Genomic DNA, 12,268 nt, shown 5'->3' on the forward strand with positions numbered 1-12,268 from the left:
ATGAAAATTAAATTTCATATTTTTTGTATAGTTCATATTATAAAGATAAAACAACCATTCTTATCCTTGGAGTGTTATGATTAAATCGGCACACCTTGGCATATTTCGCTACTCTAAATTGTTAGATCTATCGAGGTGCGCCGAATGGGTTATACAGTTAGTTTTTTATTAGAATTATATTCTTTTAGGACCTCGCAGATATTTTAAGTTATATATATCGCACGCATTTTAAGAATTAACGATTTTAATTGACGAAAAGCGCAAATTTGAAAAATTGTTCGCGCAAACGTAGAAAAAATCGTGCCAATGTAACGCGCTGATATACGCTGTTTAAAGGAGAGGCGGACGATACAAAAGGTTTATCAAAATTCATAAACATGATAAATCTGTCATAAACTGTCAACTCCATGGCGAAGAAAAAAGAACGGAAAGATAAACAAAGTTCTACAAATTATAACATAGACAACTAAACAACAAACAACATCAAATACTGGGGTGATCTCAACCAGTCATGCGTTGTATAAAGTTGCTTAAAACTGAAGGCTTTTAAAGGTTAATTTGAAACTTTATTTTTGCTTGAAAAAGGAATAACCCCTGAATTATAATGAACAAAGCGATCAAATTTATAAACATCTGCAAAGTTATCCTGACAGCGAAAAAAATACTTTCTACAAATATATGCTGCAAATCTACCGGAGACCGCTTAGATTACAATGAGGCCCTACTGATGTTTCAATGTCAATAAAATTTAATGATATTTAGACTATGTAAAACTTGTCAAAATTTCAGACCGAAAGGCACAGGGCAATGTTGAGACCCCTCCGTTCTCTCAATCTTCATGATATTATGCAGATAGTTATTCAATTTAAAGATACAAATGACACCAAAGGGAATTTGGGTAAACTTCTTTTTGTCTATGTTTATGGAGGGATCTAATGCCAGTTTGATATTCGTAATATATAGTGAAATCCTTCCGGACACCGCTTCAATGACAATGAGACCCCTTTGGTCTTTCAAGGTCCATAAAATTGATTAATCATTTAAACTATGTTTATACACGGATCGTATCAAAAGGATTTCCGAAAATTTTACCCAAATTCCTTTTGATGTCACTCATATCTTTATACTTATTAACTTTGTGCATAATTTTATGAAGATTGAGAGATCATGTAGATCTGACCAAAGCACGTTGATCGAAAATAAACTGACAACACAATGTCAAAAAAAGAAAAAGAAAAACAGACAAATAATGGTACACAAGATACAACATAGAAAACTAAAGACTAAGCAACACGAACCCAATCGAAAACTTTGGGTGATCTCAGGTGCTCCGGAAGGGTTAGCAGATCTTGCTCAACATAATTTCGAATAACGAATAACGAACCGGCCATGACTCCAAATATATCAATAAAATATGATAAAAAAGACACAAAAAAGTTACAAAAATAAGCTCCTATGAATGTACGTGTTAGTGTCTTAATGATTAAGATATATTTTACCTATTTGTAACGACCAAAGCGACACAATTGTTCGATTATTAAAAGCAAATACTATCCATTACAAAATAATGAAAATATTATATTTTTCGCTTGGTTTTATGATATATGTTTGACTTTATCATTAATAGACATATTGTTTTCCTTAATCACTTGTCACGGTATGAAATACGAACTTCACCTTTTGGGTAACACAGATATTTCGATGTTAACCATGCTAACTATTGCTTTTTGATACATGCTTTTTTCATTTAAAAGACCTTCCAGACCGTTATATCTATATTTACATAAACGTTAACAAAAGTTGTGCATTGTAAACGCCGTAACGAAAAAACAACAATAGGTTATAACACAATATATAAAAACAACTAGTTATACATATAGATTGTATGGTATTAATTTCAAAATGTTATAACTTAAGAACATGCACTCCGAAAACAAAGCCCTTATCTGTTCTATTACGAAGTTAGTGATTTTATTGTGTGCCACTGAAACAGTAAGTGTGTTTTTCTTTATTTGCATAAAATTTATGGATCTTGATATGTTCTAATTTGAAAACGGTGCCCAAAATTTAGATCTAAATACACGGTTCGCTTCGGCATATTAAGAGACGAAATAATTTAATTTTATTTAAAATCGAACTATGTTTTAAACTTAATTTTGGACCTCAATGTGAACCTATTGAAACAGGCCCTAAAATCAATAATCTTAAACACGGTTACAGTATCAGCATAGTAAAGAACCCTAAGAATTCAAGACTTTGAATATGACCTCTTCGAAATTGATCGAGAAATAATAATGTATACAAAGTATTGGAAAGGTTGTGTCCCCTTTTTGGCCACTAATTACTAAACAATTAGAACGATAACCCCCAAGACTAATACCAACCTTCGTTTGGTTTAATTTCATAGAGATCGATGGCTAATACTCAAGGCATTGTCCAGAAACCAGAAAGTCATTTGTTTCAGCCCTTTGAACATTTGAAAATACATTAACCGTTTAGGTCATAACCCCGAAATTTAATTAAAAACTTCCTTCTGATGTATGGAACCTTATGGGACAAAATCATAGAGATCCAAACACTTATATTCAGGTTAATGTCCGGAAACCAAATGTCTAAAAGATTATCTAAAGATTTTATACATATTTTGTCCTATCTTTCCCGATCTTTGCATTAAACATTTGTATAGTTCAAATAAAGACGTGGTCGATCATGATCCAAATATTTGATAATCGTGTGTCACTCAACACTATACAGCAATGGCGTCACATGTTGCACCCATGATGGAAGAGTTTACAGACTTCTTCCACAAGATGATAATCCTGAGTATGGATTATTAGCTAAAGACTGTTATATGAAGGAGCGGTCGAAGGTAAAATCTGCTTATCATGTTGCCTGGGGGAGTAGTAATAGGAGACGGGATTCAAAATATATTTCAGCCTGTCTTAACTATAATGACGCCTTAAGATTCTCACAGGGAAATCAATTCTACAATGGCCACATTGTAAGCATTGATACAGATCAATTGAATGTTCTACATGTATATGATCCAAAAGTTAGGCAGCAGCTAAATGCAGAACAAAACGAAGAAAATCCGGCAACTATTTTGAAATTCGACTCTTTTGCCCAGAAAAGAAATGAAGTGCTTATAGTTGGTCCTGTTCCAGCCAATTGTGTGACGATTATAACAAGGAAACAAGATCTTCCTAATTGCAATGGAGATGCACCGCGGTACTAATTTTATCGACTTAGTCATTCACAAAACACTGAATGGTGAAAATCAGCTGAAAATGTTCCAACATTATTCTTTTATTTCTTGCTTCAAAAAAATAAATTGACACGGCATTAAAATTGAGTTTATGATACTTATTAAGAGTCACCAAAGTGCTTAGTAATGTTGGCTACTTTCATATTAACATAATAGTTGGTTAAATGGTGCGTTCGTATTCATATTCTAGAAATCTAAATTCTGATTTTTTATTAAATGAGATTTGGAATATAAACGTAAACGAGACACGAATCATTCTTAGCTTTGGACCCCGGTTTGTGTCAGGCTGTAGTTTAATTCTTATAGATATATAAGAAGATGAGGTATGAGTGCCAATGAAACAACTCTCCACCCAAGACACAATTTATAAAAGTACTTCGTAATAGGTCAAAGTACGGCCTCCAACACAGAGCCTTGGCTCACACCGAACAGCAAGCTATAAGAGGCCTCAAAAATGACTAGTGTAAAACCATTCAAACGGGAAATCCAACGGTCTTATCTATAGAAAAAAGGAGAAAGAGAAACATTTATGAATCACGTCAACAAACGACAACTACTGAACATCAGATTCTAATTCTTGTTCATGACTTTGCTGTACTCGTTATCAAAACTTATTAACACGTTATAACAACTTAGTAATTCGTTACAGTGAATAAACATATTCGTTATAACTGGTTACAATGTGTTATTGAGTCGTGATAACAAATAAGCCAAGTCATGATGACGACTTAACTGATTCGTCAGTGATAGTTAGTTAGAAAGTTTAGTTGTTATATCGAGTTATTAAGTCGTATTAAACTTAACCCTTCCATGATAATGATTGATAATTACTACTAATCAAAGATAAAATGTTGAAAAGAAAACAGTTTAACATTTTCTCACATACAATCATTCTCAATAATTTAATTCATTGGTGGAGGATGCCGGAGTGCCCGGAGAAAACCACACACCTTCAATAAGAATACAGACAATTCTAGTCAATTAAGATTGGAGTAGAGTGCATCTGCACAGGCGGAATCGAACATGTCGAACTCACAACCTCAGTGTTGACAGGCTAGTGATTACAGTAGTAAAACTACTTAGACCACTTGGCCGTCGAGGTCCCTAGCAACAAATGACGACCACCGATTTACAGGCTCCTGACTTGAGACAGGCACATACATACAGAATGTGGCGAGGTTATCCATGTTAGTGGGATCCCAACCCTCCCCTAATCTGGGACAGTGGTGCAACAGTAATACATAAGAACGAACTATAAAAATTGGCTGAAAAAGGCTTAATTGGTTATCAAAGGTACCAGGATTATAATCTAACTCATCAGATGGATACATTTCAATAGGGTTATTTTTTTTACTAACGTATTTTATTGTCAAACATTGTTTGCAAGAGAAAAATTCGACGAACACGTTACTGCGATCAACCAAACCTATATAGAGGTACGTCTTATTTGTATAAAGGAATTTAGTGAAGAAATACTTTAAATTCGGACGGACATGAGAGGGGGAATTTAAATCCATTGAATACAAGATACACGTATGGATAAATTACTTGACGACGTCTGTTTTATTATACATATGAAACGAGAGTAGAAATTACTTTTAAAGAAGAAGACATTTTTATAACTTGAAAGGTAATCTTAATTATTTACTTTTTTATGAAAAAAGCATTGTATATATATATATGGGATTTGTAAAAAGGAAGAATACACTTTTGTTTAACATTCAGGCGAATCAAAGAGGCAACTTAGACCAAAAACTGTGTCTATTGCGCATTTTCAAATTGTTGAATGCCAGATATCTGTGTTTTTAAATGGACCTCTCAGACTCCCTCTCTTTTTGAAACTTCTAAATCCGGCAATGGGTAAAGGTATACTGTGTAACACGTATATGAATTTTCTTTTTGGACCTCATTTGGAAATTGAATTAAAAAAAAACATTGTGTATTGTTTTTTGTACATTGAGTTTTGTTTATCTAGTGCGTGCAAGTCAGGAATATGCCAGTTGTTAACCGTTCGTTTGATGTGTTTTAGCTTTTTATTTTGCCATTTGATAACGGAAATATTTTTACTATTTTTTTTATTGAATACAACTATCAAGACAATTTGCCAGTAAGACAACTTTTGTAAGCATTATTATGTTACAAAATTATTTAATTCAATAACAATATTTAAAAAAAAAACAGAAAAACTGTGTTACATAAAACAAGGTTATTTGTAAGATGCATGTATGTATGTGCTAACACTGATATTTTAAATTTAAGTTAGTGTGATAGTCCATGCTGAAACTAACGTTATAATCTAGTTCAATGTGTTTTTAAGTCGTCTTTGTGTAGTAAATTACAAGCTATTAGTACTTTTTCGTTATTTATAGCTAACAAGTTTGAATCTATTTAAAGGTCTATCTAACAAAGAAGTAACTATAACTTCAATATTCATTGGTCACGCACAGGTATCATTGATTAGATAATTTAAATGATCCAGTCAGATGGAATAGACACTAAATATTGATTTTTTTTTTCTGCATGACAACACATCTGCATTACACAATAAGGTACTTTCGGAACATCTCTTTCTGTTGGCGCGGAATGAAAAAAAAATTGTTAATAAAATTTGATTAAAATGATATAAACATCAACGACATAAAACAGTTTGCGCAGTGTAGATTTTTTTTGAAAATCAGCACTAAGAGTGTTATTGTAACTAGTATAAAAAAAATAACAAAATACCGAACTCCGAGGAAAATTCAAAACGGAAAGTTCCTAATCAATTGGCAAAATCAAAATCTCAAACACATCTAATGTAGAAAATGGTGGCTTAAACCTGTTGTATAGCTAGCTAAACCCCTAACTTGAATGACAGTCACATACAATTCAATTATATTGACAACAAAGTGTGAACAAAACAAACAGATAAAAGAAATAAGACATAATAGGTAAACATGTCACAAATAAGGGAAACAACAGCCAGCATTATGTTATAATCTGAATAACTATAAAAACAAACAAATATTTAAGCTAAGAAACACAAAAAGGCATATAGACAAAGCACATTAGCTAAATTAAAAGACAAGAAAAACATTAATTAACCATAGAACAATAACACAATGACGGGCTGTATAAGTACCGAGCCACGCCAAATGGGTATTACTAAAGATAGACAGTAAAAGTAGTATTCAAATAGACGAATAAAAATAAAGTGTCATCAGAAAACGTTTTAAAGATGATATACAACGTCAGTATCCTCATGCATGTTTTTCTTTGTTTATGGTCTGCTAAAAAATCCAATTTCATTCTTGCAACCATATCAATATACCCAATAAAAGCGCAGCTGTTTATTCCAATAGTCGCGATCTTAACTAAGAGATCGGAAACAAAAAATTCAGCATTTTACTTTATTTTTCAAACTTTTCATTCATAATAAGCTAATTCAAAATGATTGAATATATCCAACTCTGCACATACGTGCAATTTGCGTCATTGGAACAGTTCCAGAAGACAAAAATCGACAAACAGCTTGATGTTGACTTCCGGTTTCCAACATTTAACAAGTGTCAATTATAATGTTTATTAATATATGATAGAGACAATGTTATACAAAGGAAATCAAACTGTCAATGTATATCATATGCACACATTATGCACATTACATAGAGGAAATTACATTAAATTGCTCAATGTTATATTGTTTAATTATGAACTATAATGAAAAGTTTTTATAGTCCTTTTAATGTTTTGTTTTCAGCTTTTACAAAACTGGATAAGGCATAAGATATTAAGACATTTGCAGCTGCTTTTTTCAAAAGATTTATCAAAAGCTTTTGATTTTGTGCACGATAACTATTTCTTTACCCAAGTAGAAGCTTACATTTTTCCAGGTAACAAACACATTTCTATTTTGGTTACGTTTTTGCTAAAATTATCCGCAAAGTTACTCGCCGCTGTATCCATGAGTAAATTACAAATACGCTCGGAAAGCATGCTCGCTTAAATGATATTGCGTTGTCAACCACATTTACAAGTTGAGTCAAAACTGCAAATTTTTTTTGTTTCTTATTTTGAATAATGTTGTGTTAGTTTTTATTTCAAGTAGGAAAGTCGTCAAATGCAGAATATGCAACGAAATTATCATGATGTTTCCGAAGTGTTCAACCTCTTGTCGAGTTTATTTTTTTTTTTTTTTTTTTTCGGCTCCTTAGTTATTTTCAATAGTCAAGCTTTTGTATCATAAAAGTTCGTGTGATAAATTCTCCTATACGAACAACTACATTTTCTAGTTTTCGTCTAGTTTTTTCTTTAACATCGATTCATATTACCACGCAAAAGCAGTAATAAGGTATCAATTTGACGACAGAAAAATAGACGCGATTACCATTTCATTCAAATTCACAAATCAATAATTTAAAACATCTTCTGAAAGTGGAACTATATTTGGACATTTTAAAATAATGACATTTTCCCTATTTTACCACAGTTAATTGCTCTTTTTAAAATAAGAGAAAAAATATAATATTTATTTATTTCTTTTAATATGTAAATCAAATATAATCGTCTCATATCGGCCTTCAGGTATGAAAAGCTCACAACTGATATTTACAGTGATATTAACGTTCAACATAAGGCAAATATTTGCTAGAATTTGGGACCTATGAAGTGAAGGAACAGAGCAAAAAAAAACTGTTTAATGGCTTAAAATTGCGAATAAAGTTATATGATATCATATGCTCTGTTATTTACCAAATATTTGATAAACGTGTATTACAAGTTGTTTTGCATATAGTAAAAAGAATAAGTTATTTGGTAATGTGAGATCTTTTAATTGATTTACATGATTACTAAAAATCTTACATGTAATATGTTTTTACAGGTTGCATAATGTTCATCTGAACAATAACACAACTATATTGCAGAAATGACAGCACAAACGTGTACATATAAGTTAACAACAACAACTTGGATGACACCAAATGGGTTGCCAAAAGAAGAAGTAGTCCCTTTAGTTCCGGTAACACCTTGGGACGGAAAAGTTTATAGACTTCTAAGGCATAATGAACATGCTGAAAATGTTACAGCTGCTTTTCATGTTGCCTGGGGTAGTAGTAAATATAAAAAGGATTCAAAATATATATCAACCTGTTTGACATATGATAACGCTTTGTCAATGTCAAAGAAAAATCGCTACTTAAATGGAGACATTGTTAGCATTTATGTTGATCACGCTCCGGTGACTGTTATACATGTACGGGATGAGTATGTGAGACAACAGCTAATACTCCAGGAAAATATTGCTTCTACGGACACTGACACTATCAGTAGATTCTACTCATTTGCAAATGCCAACAATGAAATCCTCGTAGTTTGTCCTGTTCCAAACAATTGTGTAACAATTATAACAAGGAAACAAGATCTTCCTAATCTATTTGGAATAATTGCGTATTACTAATTCATATTATTTGGTGGAGTATTGGTTTTTATCCATTAGATATCACTATAACTCTAGTTACATGTATGCACGTGCTGCCAACCTATTCCATGTAAGAATATTTCGCGGGAAGGACTATCGTGTGCACTTAATAACAACTGCAGGGTCGTTTTTAACAAATCGACAGATACCTTTTTTTTTTTTAATTTTCCTGAATGTTATCATTTTTGTGGCGGGAAATAGATAGTGCAAAACTGGCAGACTATCATATATAGGTTGCAATTCTGTAAATATAGTCAATGCAATTTCTCGTAGGAACTCCCTTTGCAGCTAAAACTGTGCCAATTTTACTATGAAGTTTCGTGAAAACTATATGCACTACTATTTTATTCAAAGGTCAAAATATAGGGCTTTGCGGCAAATTTTCAACATTTATATGCCCTGAACTTACAAGCGTTGAACAAAAACTCATTAAAATTATACTAAAATTATATACTACCCCTACCTATACTTTTGGACCTCCTAAGAATTAAATTTTAGGCGCTAACGTGTTTTTCTATACTAGTTACATTCCCAAATGTCTTTTTTTGATCATATCTGGGAACCAGTACGTTAGCAAATTAACATATCTATGAATATTATATATCTCCCCAAAACAGGCGTGGCTTGTGCAACCTCTAAGATATCTAGTATTCTATTTGAAATACCATTTTTAATTTGAAATTATTAGATATAAAATATACTTATAAACATATCTTATCAACTTTTAAAAGATATCTTTTGATTCAAATAAGATATCTGTTATATAGTTTTGAAGATATCTTATATATCTTTAATGTCTGTTAATTATTAATCCAGTACTTTATGAGATATATTGTCTAGTTTATCAGAGAAATGTAATAGTATATAATATATCTTATTTAAATTATCAGATATCTTATAAGCCATACAAGATATATTTTATGATTTATTTGTCAGATATATAACTTAATATACAAATAATAGCAACAGTAGTATACCGCTGTTCGAAACTCATAAATCGATAGAGATAAAAACAAATCCGGGTTACAAACTAAAACTGAGGGAAACGCATCAAATATAAGAGGAGAACAACGACACAACAAAAACACAACATTAAAATGTAACACACACAGAAACAAACTATAATATAACAATGGCCATTTTCCTGACTTGGTACAGGACATTTTAAGAAAAAAATGGTGGGTTGAACTAAATATCTTATTTAGTAATAAAGATACAACTATTAGTTTTAAGATATCTCTATGATCTATAAGAAAATATTATTTTGTTTACAAGATTTGTAATCTAGTTTATAAATAAAGGCAACAGTAGTATACCACTGTTAAATAGTCAAAAATCAATTAACCGAAAACAATTGTGGGTCATAAACTTAAACCGATGGAAAACATCAACTTTAAGAGAAAAATAACGGAAAATCAGAAACACTGAACTGCTTCAATACAACAAGCCAAAATACATAGAAACAGACTATTTAATAACAACTGCCATATTCCTGGCTTGGTACTGGACATTCTTAGAAAAAAATAGTGGGTTGAACCTGGTTTTATAGCTTTCCAAACCTCCCACTTACATGGCAATGTTTTGGATTTACAAACAGAATTTTAGTGTGAATCAGACGTAACGGAATTCACAATCATTGGGTCACAAATCAGTGTACATAAAGTACGAATTCAGATTGTTCATGTTCACCGTCATTCGTTTGTATTACTTATGGGCGCAAGACAAGTCGGCCCGGAGACAACTCGGACCGTCTATAATAAGAACTCAGACAGTTTACGTAGAAAATTATACTTTTGACGAAATACATGATTTAAGGGGGAAAAGTATCTGTCTGATGAAAGTTTTGAAGCCAATTTTGAGTATATAAATAACTACAACTCGGACCGTCTATGAAGATACGTCCATATAGACATTTGGGTGTTGTTCCAAGTATTTTTATTTCGGTTGTTTAAAAGCTGTACGAGAAAAATAATATTTGTAATGTTTTGAATGAATTTGATAAGAATATGACTTTACAATGTACACTTACAACTTTTAGGAATTTTGGTTCTCAATGCTCTTCAATTTCGTACTTTATTTGGCCTTTTTAACTCTTTTGGATTCGAGCGTCACTGATGAGTCTTTTGTAGACGAAACGCGCGTCTGGCGTAAATACAAAATTTAATCCTGGTATCTTTGATAAGTTTATTAACAGGATTATAATTTAAAAAAGCAAAAGAATCTAGAACATCGATTGTTGAAAGCGATTTATTTTAACTATAATTGCGATGCATTATCACTGGATATCTAATCATTTCTGATTAGGGATTTTTGAAAGTGCGATGAATTTTTATTGTATTTTAATGTGATAATTGGACATGCAAAAAACTGACAATATAGATTTGATATTGAAGAAATATACAATTCAAAATTTAAACTTAACTTAGATGCTTACTTGAACATACATAGGGTTAATGTTCTTAATTCACTATTCATTATGTTAAAACAAACATAAATGTTTATGTGATAAATCTCTCTTGATTTTGTATAGCATACATATCTGAACATATTCAGACATGTACCTTTATACAATAAAGGCACAATAGAAATAATACATAATACGTTCTGTTAGGCCCAATGACCATCTCAAATTTTATTTCTTTCATACAATATAATCTGTTTTAAAAGGCCATCAAGCTAAAATAATAAACAGATAAAGTCCATTATATTATAAATATTTCGGATATATATAATTCGTCTAAACATCAGCCCAACAATGTTAGATCTGTAAAATTTGCTTTCACAAATTTTTTGTTCTTCCCTCGCCGGGATTTTAACTCCTGCTACTAAGATATCGTGACACCAAATCGCCTGCACTGTATCCGACGCGCTAGACCACTCGACCACCTGGGCTTTACAATAATAAAGCTTTTTGTGTCCGGGTGTAACCTTTCCTCGTCAGTTTTAATCTAGCGTCGTAATACAGTACATGATATATAAGGAATGAAGATGGAATTGTCACAGAAATAATTATATTTATAAGTACGTCTGAACCAGTGACAACCCTACAACAGCAGTGATGGTGATACATGGCTGTGTAAATTCTGTATATATAATTCGTCTAAACATCAGCCCAACATTGTTAGACCTGTAAATTTGCTTTCGCAAATTTTGTGTTCTTCCCTCGCCGGGATTCGAACTCATGCTGCTGAGATATCGTGACACCAAATCGCCTGCACTGTATCCGACGCGCTAGACTACTCGACCACCTGGGGTTCACAATAATAAAGCTTTCGGTGGCCGGGTGTTACCTTTCTTCGTCAGTTTTAATCGAGCGTCGTAATACAGTACATGATGTATAAGGCATGAAGATGGAATAGTTACAGATCAGCTGAATTATCTATTGTAAAGGATCCTACAAATTAATGCAAGATACAGTCACAGAAATAATTATATTTATAAGTACAATATAAATATATATAGTACGTATGTGGATACAACTTCAATACACCATAAAACACAATTTTTAATGAAAATTAGACTTTATAACGAAGGAAACGTACGAC

The 12,268-nt window shown here is 32.0% G+C and overlaps 1 long non-coding RNA gene across 1 annotated transcript; it reads left to right on the plus strand.

The window, feature by feature from the left end:
* Positions 1-3,327: 3,327 nt before the first annotated feature.
* On the plus strand, positions 3,328-9,955 carry LOC127732169 (uncharacterized). The gene is made up of 3 exons (XR_007996101.1): positions 3,328-4,895; positions 7,005-7,137; positions 8,127-9,955. It is a non-coding gene; the product is annotated as an uncharacterized LOC127732169 (long non-coding RNA).
* The last annotated feature ends 2,313 nt before the right edge of the window (positions 9,956-12,268 follow it).

The sequence above is a fragment of the Mytilus californianus genome, unplaced genomic scaffold (genome assembly GCF_021869535.1).
Source record: "Mytilus californianus isolate M0D057914Y unplaced genomic scaffold, xbMytCali1.0.p SCAF_22, whole genome shotgun sequence".
NCBI classification, from domain to species: domain Eukaryota; kingdom Metazoa; phylum Mollusca; class Bivalvia; order Mytilida; family Mytilidae; genus Mytilus; species Mytilus californianus.